The 15,994-nt window shown below is 49.5% G+C and overlaps 1 protein-coding gene across 4 annotated transcripts in view; it reads left to right on the forward strand.

Moving 5' to 3' along the window:
- The window catches only part of MEIOSIN (meiosis initiator), a 2,162,440-nt gene that overhangs the window by 339,223 nt on the left and 1,807,223 nt on the right, over positions 1–15,994 (forward strand). The gene's annotated exons all lie outside the window — the stretch shown is intronic.

Here is a 15,994-nt window from a genome sequence, read left to right on the forward strand (position 1 = left end):
GCACTGCTGTGCTCCTCTTATGAATGGTGTGGGAGAAAGGTGTCTGTGTGAGGAGCAGCTGAATGAAAAAATACAGCAAAAACAAAAAAAAGAAAAACCAACCCAATCCCCCAAAGCCGGAACGCAATACTTCTATCCCGGAAGCATCTGTCACCCAAACCCCGAACATACTATCTATTAACAAGGGTCGAGAAAAAGTAGCCACAAGAGTAGGTCTCCCCTTTCATTAGGATCCCAATGCCTGACTGGTTGCATAGTTCTTAATGTGCAATAAAGTTCAGCAGGGGCGCCATCGACCCCAGCAGGGCTGCATCCAGGCACAGAATAGAATAAACAACCAAAAAGAGTACCATAACCACCTCAAAACCAAGGAGTGTCCCAAAGAGCTCTCATGAGACCCGCAGGACACTCCAGGTGGGACTTCGGAGTCACCACTCTGCAATCGGAAGAAGTCCGGGGTGTCGGCTAGAGTGTGACCTCATTCACCTTCTCCCACTAGTGCCTCTTTCCTGTCAGTCAGAGGATCCACACCGGCCCCGGGAGTGCAAGCGTGCCCAACGGGACCGAGCCTGTTTCCATCTGGGAAGCTTAGCAGGGAGACGCAGGCAGTGTCTCACAGCTGGAGGGCACTCTGCCCAGGACCCTCCGCTTGTCGTAGCACTCTCTGTTCTGTCGCCAATTGCCATGCTTGCTCAAGATTCTCTAAAAAGTAGGTATTGGATTTAAAGATACCTTTCAGCTTCACCTTAAACATGCGTTCGTACTGCAGGCCAAGGACACAGAGATTGTGCTTGACCTCCTCAAAGGAGTGCCTACTTTGTTGTACTGCTCGTGTTTAGTGTGAAAAAAATCATGATCTTTGAGTTTCAAACAAGGACCCCGGGTGCCTGCTTGCCTTCCGGAAAATTCCCTTGCTGACACAATGGTTGAAGATATGTGCAATCAGCGGGCCGGGAGATGCGGTGAACCAGGGAGGGCGGTGAGTCAGGGATTATGCCCGCTCCAGGACACAACAGTGCAAAAGCTATCTGCAGGGACCCATGACCTCAACCATCAATAGACAGCTAGGTCTTCAACTCCCTCAGGGAAACCAACGAAGCGGAGGTTGTTCTTGCGAGAGAGGTTTTTCTGCGTCCTCAGCTTGTTCCTCTAATGGCGCCGTCATGAACAATAATTTGGAAACTTGCAGCTTAAATAGAGGCGAGGTCGTCCTCCACTGAGGAAACCTGGGTTTTGGTGTCAGTTACTCGAGCGGTGACATTTCGGAGTTCCTTGCGCACCAAGGAGATGTCCACTTGTACCTCACCCCCTTGGCTTCCACGGCTACGTGGGCCTCTTGAAGTGCCTGTAATATGGTGCAAGGTTGGGCTTTGCAGGAGGTCGTTGTGCCCCCTGATGACCTTTTGGGGTATTTACGGTTGTCGAGGGTGAAACGGTGAACTGGTTGATCTTTGTTTGAGTGGGCTCCAGAGGCACCGGTTAGTCTCGGCCCAAGGAGATGTGCATCCAAGTGTTGTAGGCGGTGATGGAAGGGGCATCGTGGTGGCTCCCTATCTCTTTCAAGCTTGTGGCCCACTTACCAGAAAACAGCATGAGCATCCAGAGCAGCAGTATCCCCCTAGTTGCAGTCCAGGAAAAGAGAGGATCACAGGATGTCCCACTAAGGTCCCATGCAGCACCCAAGGAAGGATCCCTACGACAGTCTGTGTGCACAGGGCAGTTGGCGGGTGGGGAGACCCACCACACATCCGCAGTCACAAAACCTCACTTTTGGGGAGATCAAACCTGTTAGAAATGGTAGTCTCTAGTTGTCAGGTTTGTACCCTGTCCAAGTCGGGACCCTTATTTCTAGTCAGGATAAGGGAGTTACACTTCTAAAATAACCCCTGCTCACTCCATTGGTAGCTTGGCATGAGCACAAAGTTCGGCGTAGGGTTATTGCAATGTTCAGAAATAGCTCGGCGCTCAACAGAAAGTAGGTATGGGGTGATTGCTGTGGTTGGTAGTTGTTGGTGCTGCTTGATCAGAGATAACCCTATTCTCTGCGAGAGAAGGGCGAGAGGAGCTCTGCCTTCTATAAGTCTATGTGCAAGGTCAAGCGCACACAACCTAAGTCTATTCAAAAGTTGGTGATGTGTCTTTTGATGGAAGGATAAGACCAAACTTCTCTTTAGTTGTTCCTTTCCTTATTTATTATATCAAATGACAGTATTTGTATACATGAAAACCAGCCGACACGTGTTTCGTCAAAACGGGGTAGACCCGTGACTCTTCAGGGCTGTAGGGTTTTGAGCTGAGGGCAGTATCGTCTGACCGGTGATAATTCCAACCCGGTCCTAATCGGGTGTAAGAAAATATAAGTGGACGTGATGGAGGTGCTCCTTTTATTAAGAAGTACAGGTTGTGCCGCCGTTAGGTATGTGGTCGGTCACACACGGGACAGCAAATCCGCTTGGCCCATCCTTAAGGCTTGTTCGCAAGCCAGTTACGAAAAAAGAGTTCTGTCGGCTAACTGGGCCAAGCGGATTTGCTGGCCCGTGTGTGACCGACCACATACCTAACGGCGGCACAACCTGTACTTCTTAATAAAAGGAGCACCTCCATCACGTCCACTTATATTTTCTTACACCCGATTAGGACCGGGTTGGAATTATCACCGGTCCGACGATACTGCCCTCAGCTGAAAACCCTACAGCCCTGAAGAGTCACGGGTCTACCCCGTTTTGACGAAACACGTGTCGGCTGGTTTTCATGTATACAAATACTGTCATTTGATATAATAAATAAGGAAAGGAACAACTAAAGAGAAGTTTGGTCTTATCCTTCCATCAAAAGACACATCACCAACTTTTGAATAGACTTAGGTTGTGTGCGCTTGACCTTGCACATAAGCTTGGCATGAGCAGTCAGGCTTATCTTAGAGGCAATGTATAAAGTTTTTGCACATAACACACAGTAATACAGTGAAAACACTACAAACTGACACCACACCAGTTTTAGAAAATAGCCAAAATGTATCTGTGTAAAACAACAAAAATTCAACACAAGTAATAAAGGTATGAATATTGCAACAGTCAACTTGAAATACAGTTCCTTGAAGTCAATAGCTTTGTCCGGGGCTATCACGATGTCGAAAACAAGCAAATTCAACAGTTCAGGCCTACTGAAATGTAGGGCATCACAGACCTTGCGATGAGCTCTGAAGAGGCTGAGTCTGCAGTGTCTGCAGGCGCTAGTTCTGGAGGTCGGTGCAGGAGTCGAGGGGCCCTTGAAGTCACATGCTTTGTGGATCGAACTCTATGACGTTGAAGTCGGGAGCGCTGACGTCGGGGCTGCGATGGGAAGCGGGGAGATGCAACTTGCTGTGTCCACAGGGTATGGTACTGGCAGCGTCGTTGCTGAATCGCTGTCTGTAGGTCCAAGGTTGCGATGCGGGTTGCGGTGCAAGCAGCGGCATCACTTGACGAGGCTGGAGTCAATGGTGATAACACTGGTCAACCAGGGCTGTGGTGTGGCATGGGGCAATGCTTTTTGTATCTCAAAAGCAGTGTCCAAAGGCCACGGTGCAGGCTGCGGCATCAATGTTGGCATAGGATGTTGTCAGTGATACCAGGGTTACGGTGTGAAGCGATGTGAGGTGCGATCCCCACAGGTCACAGTGCAAGCTGCAGCTTCATTGATGACGTCATGTGGCAGCAGTGATGAGACCAGGGTTGTGTTGTGAAGCAGAGCGATGATCTGAGTGGTGCTTTCAGATCGCAGAGACGGCAGCAGCATCCTTGACGGCGTTGTTGTTTTTTTTCTTCTGTTGCACAATTTACAGAGGAAGTATTCGCACTTTCGTACTGCTCAGCAGTTGTAAAGTGGGCGGAGACAACAAATCAGCCAAAATGAAGTCCAGTATACCATCAAAGGAGGAGGTCAGAAAGCAAAAAGACAGAGGAAAGACGGCAAAAGATTCCAGGTCTAACACAACCCCAATAGCATCCCACTCCAGTTGGCCAACGTCTGGATCGGCTAGTCTCCGATTTGCTCCAGCTGCATCAAGGGCCTTTGGGCGGGGGAACAGCAGGCACACACCCTTCTCTGTCCCCTAAATCCAAGTGGCAGCAGGCCCTGTGTGTCTCTGATAGGGAAGGTGGGGCCGTCGTGTGTCCGGGCAGGGAAATGTGCCTGCAGAGTTTCTTGCACCCTCAGCCCACTGTGGTGCCGTAGGGAAGGGGGAGAGGAAGGGCCTCCAATCCCCAGTCTGAGTCCAACAAGCCCCCATGTCCAGCCAGTGCTGAAGTCCAAAGGAGGCTGTGGGCACAAGGCCTGCTCAGCGTCCAGCCTCTGCAACCCACTGTCCCATATCCAATAAACTGCTAAATTTTTGTCACAGCTTGAACAGCCAACAATGGTAATTAGCTGCTCTGTGGTCCCCCAAAGATCTCTGGAAGTGTCTAGTAGACGATGAAACAAACTAACCCCTCAGCTCTGCTACATATTGATACAGGCAGGACAAACGGGAGAATTACGGTAGGTCTGCTGCCTCCATCCTGCCAACAGAAACCTTTTACCCTGCAGCCTCCATGTTCTGAGACTCACTGCAACCTGTTGAGATGTCAGCAATCCCAAAGGGCACCCACCCCCACGCCAGGCTGGCACGGAAATTAGCGCGAGGACACGCGCCACATTTCGGGCACGCAACACTCCATTGGCATGGGGCTGGGCTGCGGCATCCGCGCCGGATCTCCCTGGTGGGCCCCCCGTTGGAGCACAGACTCTTTGTGTAGCCCCCGCTCCTCACCACTGCCTCAGCCAGCCACTCCAGATTGCTGCCTCCAGAAACCCTGAAGACCCTCCCTGCCTTTCGATCCCCCCCCACCACCACTGAGGGGAGGCACAGCAAGTGTCTATGGGAGATAGGCTGCACTAGTCCCCCCCCGTCCGCCCCCCCCCGCGGCACCACAGCAGCACAGGGCAATCACTCGACCTGAATCACCTCTGGCCCTGCCTCACACCGCCGTTGTGGCCGGTTATTCAGGCCTCTCAGTTTGTCTCCCCCGGAGATTTTGGTGGCCCGAGGCCTGGCTCCTCTTGCAAAAGGCATAGAATGTGCTATCAGGCCACAGATTGAGCAGGATGAGTAATGCGGGACACCAAGGCAACATTAAGTTGCAGTCCCCATCTTGGCTTCCTCGCTCCAAGTGTAGATTTACACTTAATTGTAGACTTACATGTCTCTATTCCCTTGTGAGCTTCCTACAACAGGATTTACAAGTATAAAGTTACTGCTAGTAATTCTTCATATGTAGGTAGGCATCTCAGCCACCGGGCAGGAGATGTAGACCAAGGAATTAGTTTATTTGAAAAAATATTCTAAATATTTTAATATAGATGTAAAATCCTAAATATTTATAATAATCCTTGGTTTACTAAAATAAAATGTTAAAGTACATTAACTTATTTAATTAAATGTGTATTAAATGATTAATTGGTATTTAATTTATATGTTTTTATGAAAGAATATTTACAAAATATACTCGCACCCACAGTAACAATTTTATTGAATATGTATTAAATTTTGTTAGTTATGTCATATTATTTTAATTTTTTTTCACACACTTTACTGGTTTTCATAATACATACAACACGTGATATTATTGCAGTTTTGCACATCAAGTCAGACCACATATTACATTATGTACATATATCTTGCGTAACATTGAATGCAGGCCGATAGCAGACATTTAGCCAGCACAGAATTCTGTATTTTTGCCGTGCAGAGCTTGTATACATAATAATAACACAAAGTGAGCTAAACTGCAAACTCCCTCCCACTACTCCCCCAATGACGACTACCTACTTTCAGTGTCAGGACATGGGCGAACTCAGATATTTTAACAGTACCCTCCTGGTGGATTCATACAGAGGCAGTAATCTTAATACAGTATAGTATATAGTAATAACCAGGGCAGTGTCCCTCGTGTTAAAAAAAAATATATGTTCAACATCTATTGTATATTATTTCGGTAATACGCCTTACAGTTAGTTTCCTGGTGGCCACATAGTGTGTAGCTGACTCAAGGGCAATGTAAGCAGTGTTCAGGTGTTTATTTATTTATTTATAAAGTGCGACATTCATCCGGATGGATATCACGGCACTGAAGGAAAGCCCTTTCGGGTGAGAAATCCAGTAGGGAGGGGAGTTCTTTAGCTAAGGATTCTAACAGGGTGTCCCACTCGATCACTGTCAGTGGTTTCCGTAATCCCCTGTATTCTTCTCTACAGAGCGCAACATTTTCTGCCTTCCCCCATTGTAAAACATCTTCTCGCCAAGTCGATAAACCCGGAGGGGATGCCGACTTCCATCTTTTAGTTATCAGGCATTTCGCAAGAAGGAGTGCCAGGTCTACAAATGTTACCTGTAACTTGTAATTTCTGATACGGGTACAGCCCTAACAAGCAGTTTTGTGCTATAGTCCTGTTAGTCCCTCCCGCCACCTCCAGCGCTGTTGCGATTTGTGCTCAATAGGATGAGAGAGTGGGGCAAGCCCATGACATATAGATCAAGTCTGCATCCTGTTCACAGCATCTGGGGCATGCTTCGGATAGCTCTAGAAAATAGAGTATGTAATATGTGTGGTGTAAGGTAGGGCCTATGTAGTACCATGTATTGTATGAATTTAAATCTGGAATTGCGTGCGACTTTCTTAGGAAATGCTAAAAGAGCAATCAATTCCTTGTCCTGTTTCACCTTACCCAGGTCGCACCCCCACCCTTCCCTTACTTATGTCAAGGGTACTGCAAGATGCTTTCACAGGCCTCGATTTAGCCATCCTATTAAGTGTCTGCCATTTCCCATTAATTCTACTGAGTGTACAAATTTATGCATAGCGGATTTTTTGCCCTCTGGAGTGCAGTGTAATTTGACGTAGCGTGTAATATTTGCATGCATAAGGAACAAGGAGTCTGAAAGACTGTACAAAATCTGCGTTGTTCAACAATATAACCATCTCCAAACAGCTCCCCTGCTGTGTGCACTCCTGCCTGCTCCCATGTGTGCAGTCAGCGTCGTGTCAATGTACCCGCTGGAGTGGGGAGACACAGGAGTGGCATGTTGGGGGCACAGGGAACAGTCCGAGTAGTGTACTTTTAAGGGCCAGTTTCCAGTATGTGAGGGCAACTTTCAGCAGTAATGGAACTGTAGCTGGGGTCAGGTGGTACAGGAGCCTCACTAACCTGTGTGATTGTGTTCATAACTGTTACCCTGTATGTTTTAATTGTGGGGCATTCTCATATTGTATGATTAAAGGGGCCTATTTCACCACACTGTTGCAGGCAGAGTTGGTCACTGGCCCTTCCCATCTAGCATAATGTCACTCTTATGAAGTAGGTCCTGTGGAGTATTTTGAGCTGTATCAGGCGCAACCTTGAGGATACCGCCACCTCCCTTGCAGACTCCAGAGCTTCTTGCCAGTCAGTGTCATCTAAGTCACCTACATTGGCTTGCCATTTTTAGGTCTCGCCTATTCTATCCCGCAGGGATAAATAGACGAGAGTAATGTAGTTGAAACAAACTCTCTGACCAAGCGAATTCCATGCGGATTTCTCCCAATGCATGTGATCTATTGAACCGTGACGCTTCTCCAGCACGCGCTTGGCCTGACTCACACACCATATGCTGTTTCCCCCCCTCTCGCTCGCTACCCTGCTCCCCCGCCCTCCCACCGGTCTCGCACACCAGCAGAGCTCCTTCTATCCCACTCGTCACATCCCATATAACACTTATCTGCCTTTCGGGTTCTGTGACCCGCCCCACCACAGAGACCGCTGCCCCACACTCAAAGACGCTGCCCCACCCCCGCCCTCACGGCTCTGCCCGAGCGGAATCGATTACCGGGAGAAGGAGCAAGCCACGAGCTTACATGTATGTGTGTGTAACTAGCTCCTCTCAGCCTCACTCTACTCTCATTCCTGCCCTCCTCTCCCGTGTCTTAGGCTCACCTCCGCTAACTCTCCTTCCTCTCGCCCGTCCCTCTTTCCTATGCCTGCCTTCCTTCTCTCCCTCTTCCTCCTATTCAGCCCATTTCCTCCCTCACCTGTCTTTCCTTTCCCAGTACTTCTCTCCCACTCCTCTGGCGCTCCTCCCCAGCCCTCGTCACCCCTTTCGCTTCTCAACTCTCTCTCCTTTCGAACCCTGCCGCACTCCCTCCCCTTCTCCGCGTCTCTCTTCTACTTTCCTCTCGTCTAATCTCCTTTCCAGATGGACACATTACATTTTCAGGCATGGGGAGATTAAATGATTTGCACCAATCACAGGATGCCTGAGCTGATACTCAAACCTGGTTCTCCATCTTGAAGGTAGGCTGCTCTGGCCATTATCCCACACCTCACCGGTGCTCAGGCTCAAACTATGTTTTACATTACTAAACTTTTACTACTTCTCTCTATGCGCCATGCGTACCTGCTTAGGTGTCCTCATTTAAAATCCAAGTTCCTCTCTAACTCTCAGGTGTTTTCCCCTTCGCCGCTTGCTTTATCAAATACTTCAACTCCTCTCTCTCTCGTGCAATCAATTAACACCCTGAAATTCACCATGGTATGCTTTCCCAACTCACTATCCCATAATGCATCTAAATTTCAATGCAACCTTTATGCGCACAGCCCGTACATCGATCATTTATCATTGATATAGAGTGACACAAGCTTTAAATATCAAATTAGATGTCTCAGTACTTTTAAATCTCCTTCATTTTCAGAGTGCTTTTGAGAACTTGCTGTTCTGATAATGTGGCATTTTTCAGACGGTAATTTCTTACGTTCATTCAATTCATCTTCGGGTGCATCACCAGTGTGGCAGTTCAGTGTTAATATTGAATGTGGTGGTGTGCACTCCTGCTTTTCAATATAATCCATAATCCATATATTTAAACATCCTTGACCTTTTGTGTGCAACCTGGGTTTCGCCTTGCCATCGTGCAATTTAATCAAAATCCAATAGTGTGGAACGCGACTTTTACGTTCCACACCCTGATGCACAACAATGTATCTACAGCGTTCTAGATCCCCCTTGAATTCGTCCATTTCTTTTCAAATACTGATTCATCCAAACTTTGACCTTAACATATGCTTTGCAATATTTCCATCCGCTCCACATATCAATCAAGTATTGTGTTTTTTGAAACTTTCAGTATTCACAGGTGCCCATCCAAGCCTCTTTGTAAATATGATTCTCTTCCAGGGGATCCTCATCAATAGTCATAAGCATTAGAATATTCCCGCCCATGTGCGGGACCCCGGAAACACTATATTATATGTGCCCCACATATATATATATATAACAACATGCAATAGCAGCCAAATAAAGAACAGAGCTGAAATATGCTGTAAAGAATTTCCACCATACATGAGTAATAAGCATTAGAAACATGAGAAAACAACACAAAGTTTGTTTTAGAAACTGTTTTAATGCTTAGAAAGCAGTAGAAATTCTCATAACTCACTGGAAGCATAGAAAGCTCCCAGGCTGCATTGCAAACACACAGTCTAAAAAGACTGAAAAGCTAACCTGTAGCTGCATAGCAATAAACTGACACCGTGCCTTTAAGGCACCCATGACCCCCAGTATCCCATCATGCCTCAGGGGTGACAGTTAGGTCAGTTGTTCTTTCCGGCTCCTTCAGAGAAGGACCCTGGTTACACAGTTCCACTAATTTTCTGTTTTTTGACAGAAAAATACTTCACTTTTAACAACTTTTACTCTTACTTTGACATTTAACATCTAGTCAAGTAAGATACTGTCTTTTTCAGTCAGTTTAGTGAACATTTTCTTCTGAGAATGCCTTCACTCTTTGACAAATGTCCTTCTTGTGGCAACAAGAAAGCAAAATCAGACAACCACGACGTCTGTATCCTGTGTCTGCCTGAAGTTCATGATCCAGGCACCTGTCCTCATTGTGAGCACCTGTCAGGAAGAACTCTCAAGGACAGGGAGAGGATTCGCATTTATGGCCTGGCTCACAGGTCATCTAGAAGAAGATCTCCGGTGAAGAAGGGCTCCAAGAAGGCTCATACATCTTCAAAAAAGAAGTCTTCACACCCTTCAACTGCAGCGTCGGGCTCGGCGCTGAGAAAAGAACCACCGGTGGATCATCTCTCTTCTAAACTACCGTCGACGGCGAGCTCTCCGTCGAAAAGAAGACCAGGTACGTCGACGACGTCGAAGGATCCAGTTCCGTCGTTGAAATCCCCTCCGCCGGCGTCAACCGGGCAACGACCGACGTCGAGGAAGGTGAATCCGCCGCCGTCAACCCGGCGACGGTCGGCGTCGAGATCCAAGACCCATCCGCCGTCGTCAACCAGGCGACGACCGGCGTCGAGGGAGGTCACTCCTCCGCCGTCGTCATCCAGGCGACGACCGGCGTCGAGAAGTGTGACCCCTCCGCCGTCGTCTAAGAAACGTCGAGGACCAAGACCCCTCCGCCGTCGACAGGAAAGAGTCGATCGGCGTCGAGGAAGCAGTCTCCGTCGGTGTTTCGTCTGCGCTCGGCGTCAAGGGTGTCCAATACCCCTCCGCCGTCGTCGCACAGACATTCGACGTCGAGGCAGAGGACTCCGTCGACGGCTGGTCATCGTCGTTCGACGTCGAGGCAGAGAGCTCCGTCGACGACTGGACATCGTCGTTCGACGTCGAGAGAGAAGTCTCCGTCGACGACTGGACATCGTCGTTCGACGTCGAGAGAGAGGGCTCCGTCGACGGCCGGTCATCGCTGTTCGACGTCGAGACAGAGAACTCCGTCGACGGCTGTTCATCGCCGATCGACGTCGAGAGACCATAGATCCTCACATAGACAATCAAAGTCGAGATTGTTTGACCCGCCGACTCCCCGAAGGCGTTCGACGGCGAGGGAAGAACGCTCGACGTCGAGGCTTTCAGATGTGGTTTTGGTGACGGAGTCAGCTTCCCGTCATTCTACTCCACGGTCCTCTGGCTCCTCAACTGCATCTTCAAAGTCCAGAAGTCCTGTGCGCAAATCTCCTGAGCGTCGGCCAGATCCTTCGGCTGAGAAAGTCAGACTGTCACCTAGATGGTACAGGTCTTTGGACCATTGGAGAGATTCTGGGGTGACCAAACGTATGCAAGAATATGCCAGCCCACAACACAGGTCTCCTCTTCAAAATCTGGTAGAGGAGATGGACAAGCGTAGTCCTCCCAGGTGCAAATCACCTGTGAGAACACCAACCAGATCTCCCAGAAGGTCCCGATCTCCCAGAGGAAAACCTTGTTCAGAAGATCGGATCAGATCTCGCTCTCCTAGACGGGTGGAGCGTTCAAACAGATCGCGGGAGAGGAGGCACAGTGCTCACCGTAGACGTCGACGAACTCCGTCTACTTCATCTACCAGGTCTTCAAAGAGGGACTACTCCCCTACGTTGACGGACAGTCCTACATCCAGATCCTCCCCAGTGGATGACATTAGCACGTATCTAGATGTCCTGCAAAGAGGAGCTCAGAAGCTGAGCATTGAAATGTCTGTCCCTCAGGTTACAACGTCAGTCATTTTTGAGACTTTACACAAAAAAGCTATCTCCCGTCCTCTGCTGCCTTTAGTCCCGGGGATTATGGATCCTGTCAAAGAGGTTTTCCTAACTCCAGCGGCTATCAGAGCGGTGCCAGCCCGCATTCAGAAGAAATACAAACCGGCCTCTTCTGACCCGGTTTTTGTAAAATCTGACCCTCCAGCAGACTCTGTAATTGTGGCAGCGGCGAGGAAGACCCACGCAGTTGCCGGTTCCTCTTCAGCCCCACCAGACAAGGACAGCAAATCTCAAGACTCCTGGGGTCGCAAGGTTTGCAACTCAGCTGCATCCACTCTTAAGGTTTCTAGTGCGGCTGCGCTTCTGGGTCGATACGACAGAGCCTTATGGGACTCCATGGAAAAGTTCAAATCCAAGCTGCCAAAGGAAGGCCAGCAGGATTTTGAAGAGACTGTGACAGAAGGATGTCTGGTGGCGAATCAGATGATAAGCACGGCTGCGGATGGTGCTGTCCTTGCGGCACATTCCTATTCACATGGGGTTTGTGCCAGGAGGTCGGCCTGGTTGCGCCTTACAGGTCTGAAGCCGGATGCTCAGCATCGCATCCTTAATCTCCCCTTTTCGGGTTCCGCTCTCTTCGGGGAACATGCTGACGAAGAAATGACCCGAATGAAGACGGAACTGGACACCGTGAAAGCGGTGGGTTTGGAGAAGAAAAAAGAATTCAAACGCCGCTTCAAGACTGTGAGAAGTTGGCCTGATGTGCAGTGTTCACTATTCTAGTGATCACTATATATCAGTCCAAACAACCCTTATTGATGATTGGTTGTAAGTCAACCTTATAGACCAGCTATCCTAGTAGCATGGATACGAGCAGTCTAAGGCTAAGACTCTAGAGGGCGTGTTAAGCCAGCTGTTTTACCATCACATTACCCCTTGAACACCCAGTGAAAGGACACCACACAAGTGTTATGAAAATAAACAATGTATTTATTAGAATCACAACAACCCTGTACTCTTTATGAGGACAGGGTGCTAAGCACACAACAAACTCGTATGAAAATACTTAAGTTAGCACGTTATACACAAATGCCCGAGGGGCACGAAAAACCATATATTCTAAAAGTGGAATGCGAAATTACTAGCAGGTAAGTACAGTACTAATAGGCTTTGGAATCGCTAGGACTTGGCTAGGGAATCGTTAGATTACTTCTAGGAGACCTAGGGGACTCGGGTGCAGAGTGTGCACTCTCACGCGGGATGCGGGACAAAGTCTATGGAAGCTAGTAAAGGCAAAGTTAGTGTTCACGGGCGAACCCGACCTGGTAGGAAGAAAACGACAGTGGATCCTGACCCTAGGATAGTGAGGCTATGCTGGGACACCGAAGTGCCGAAGTTACCTAGCCCAGGGGCTGCAGCTGCATAGGTCTGCAAAGACGTCGGGAATCCTCGTGCCGGACCAGGAGCCTGGAAGGAAGAAGTTGCTGGCAGGCGACCAGTGAAGAAAAGTTCGATGGATCCAAGCCTGGATCAAGGAAGACGGAAACCTGAAAGCAGAGGGGACCAAGTTCTTGAATCACTAGCCAGTGATTAAGTGGGCACCAGGATGGCACCGGGCGAAGTCACCTCGACTAGGTGAGTGGGCGACGCTGGCTCTGCAGATCTCACGGACCAGGAGGCGTTGTCGGCGACCAGGATGGAGAGGCGAGCTGTCCCACGATGGATGAAGCTGTCGGCGTCGAAGTTACCCAGGATTGGGCAACAAGCCTTGGCTAATTCAAGCCCACGCGGTGGACTCAAAATGGCGTCTTGAGTGGACCAGGAGGATCCGGGGTGCTCCTCTTTTGGAAGGGAGCAAGGGCCAGCCTGGAGCAACCAGACCAGCAGCAGAAATGTCGTCGGGCGTCGTTCAGAAGGCCACAAGCCAGCGGGCTAGTAGCCAAACAACGCGGTGAGCAGCAAAAAGCAGAAGGGCCCCACGCAGATCGTGGAGATGCTGGGAGGCTGCACTTCGGTGCTGGAGCTGCTCAGGGTCGGGGCTTCTCGGACACCAAAGCACTCACCAGGAAATTACTCGGCGGGCTTGCTGGAAAGAAGTCGTGCAGTCTTGAAGATGGCCGGTCCCTCGAGGTCTCGTCACACCCACGAATCTCAGCGTGACTGATGATGCAGGTAGAGGTCAGAGGTGCCAGGGAAGCCGGTTCTCGTCGAGCTGGGCAGTCTTGATCCGGAGGAGAGACTTGCAGCAGACCACAGTGTTCTTAAGATGGTGCCTGCGGATGCAGGGTGACTACTCCTTAGTCACAAGGGAGAAATCTTAGGAAGAAGTCTTGAGTTCCTTTCGTGGAAAGTAGTTTCAGGATTCAAAGATGATCTGATTTGGAAGGGGGCCAGTCTCTACCTTTATCTGGGAAAAGGGGGCTGGCACGCGACTAGGTCCTGCCCTATGGGTGGGACCAGGAGGGGGGTGGTTACACCCACTTCCTTGGCGGGCTTTCCCCAGGCCAGGGGCTGGAGTGCCCCTGGAACTGGTTTCAGCCGGCCTATGCACAGTGAGCACCGGGGTGCCACTTGCAGTCACCTTCCTCTAAAGCCCTGCCTACCTACAATACACAAAACCCTGTCTGGGACGGTGCTGGCACCGCCCCTGGCAGGAAACCCTTTGTCCTTATCTCCTGCTCTGGGAGGACTCCCAGCAGCAGGAGGGCAGACTTGTGTCTCGGTGGCAGCATCCATTTTGTGGATGCTAAGGCTCTGTCTGACTTTTAACCGGGTTATAGGTTACACGCATGTCGTGTCCCTCTAGAAGGGTGGAATGCTAACCCCGTCGCCAGAATTGGCGAGGGGTTAGTATTCCAATTCGTATGACACCTTACTCGACATGTTTTGATAAAGCGATACCAGAGTTGGCATTTAACCGCGAGGATTATAATGCACTTAAGAGTATATGGTATGCGATATCATGGAAACGGCTAAGGGATGGATCCCGAAAGCCGCAGACAGGCTCAGCTCATGCCAGAGCACCATCTCACACGATTCCAAGCACTCTGCCTTCAGGATTGTTAAGGCCTGCCATAGGAGTGACTGATAGGAGATCTGTGTGTCCATTTTAGGGTTAGATATAGGTATACTATATCTAAAGCAAAGGGTGAGTACACCACCTTGCCCCAGCTGTCGTGCAGCCAGTTGTGTCAGTTTTAGTTAGTCGATCCAGGGGTGGCATAATACATGCTTCAGCCCCTGGGAGACTTCTGGGTGCACCTCAGCCCTGGGTACAGGGACTTGGAGAGGGCCCAGTGCCAATTCAGTACCTGAGTACAATTTGGATAGAGAGAACAGCTAGGCTGTGGGTCTGATTAGCAGGCCCACAGCCAGGGAAAGTCGTAAACCAGTGCAGCAAAAAGCAAAAAAATCTGGGTGATCATAGGATTGCAGACCCTACTCTCCTACAAAGACCAACAGGGGGAGAGTGGCTCAACAGAGGGTTCAAACCCCTCAGTGGTCCCAAAATAAGAACCAGTGGAAATCCCAGTTTCGAGGCAAACCCGGCAGAGGTACAGGAGGTCATCAACAATCCTCTAACACCACAAGAGGAGGAAAGGCCTAAGCAGTGGCTTCCTCTGGCGCCGTTACCCACTCCAGTGGGAGGAAGTGCTTCACAACACCTGGCAGAGTGGGTCAGCATCACAAAGGATCAGTGGGTGCTGAATATACTGCGCAATGGATACAGGCTACGTTTCCGTGCGCCTCCGAAGAGCATTCCTCCAAAGAGCTCTTGTCCTCATCAGCTAAGCTTGCTCCGAAGAGAGGTGAAAGTCCTACTGCAAAAAAGAGCGATAGAGGAAGTTCCTCTCGCTCAAAGAGGAAAGGGAGTTTACTCCAGATATTTTCTTGTCCCAAAAAAGATCAGGAGGACAAGTTCAGACCAATACTCGATCTGCGACTTATAAACAAAGTCATCGTCAGAGAAAAGTTCCGCATGTTAGTGCTTCACCAAATATGCCCACATCTTCAAGTCGGAGATTGAATGTGTTCGGTGGACCTGCAAGATGCGTACTTTCACATCCCAATTGCTCAACAACATCGCAAGTACTTGAGGTTTGTCGTAGGGAACAAACACTACCAGTACAAAGTGCTACCCTTCGGTCTCAAGTCCGGACCACGAGTCTTCACCAAATGCATGGCAGTGGTGGCGGCTTTTCTTCACAAGAAGGGGCTCTTCATCTACCCATACCTGGACGACTGGCTCCTAAAAGGTCCATCTCCGGTACAGGTAACGCACGATCTACAACTGTGCCTGCACCAGTTGCGCAGGCTCGGCCTCCATGTGAACCTGGAGAAGTCAGTCCAGCGGCCTACACAGTCCATCCACTACCTATGCTCCGTTCTGAACACAAGAGTGGGAAAAGCGTTTCCTTCGGAGGAGAGACTTTTTTCCATGAGTCAGAAATGTGGGATTCTGCTAGAGTCT

This window comes from Lissotriton helveticus, chromosome 9 (assembly GCF_964261635.1).
Source record: "Lissotriton helveticus chromosome 9, aLisHel1.1, whole genome shotgun sequence".
NCBI lineage: Eukaryota > Metazoa > Chordata > Amphibia > Caudata > Salamandridae > Lissotriton > Lissotriton helveticus.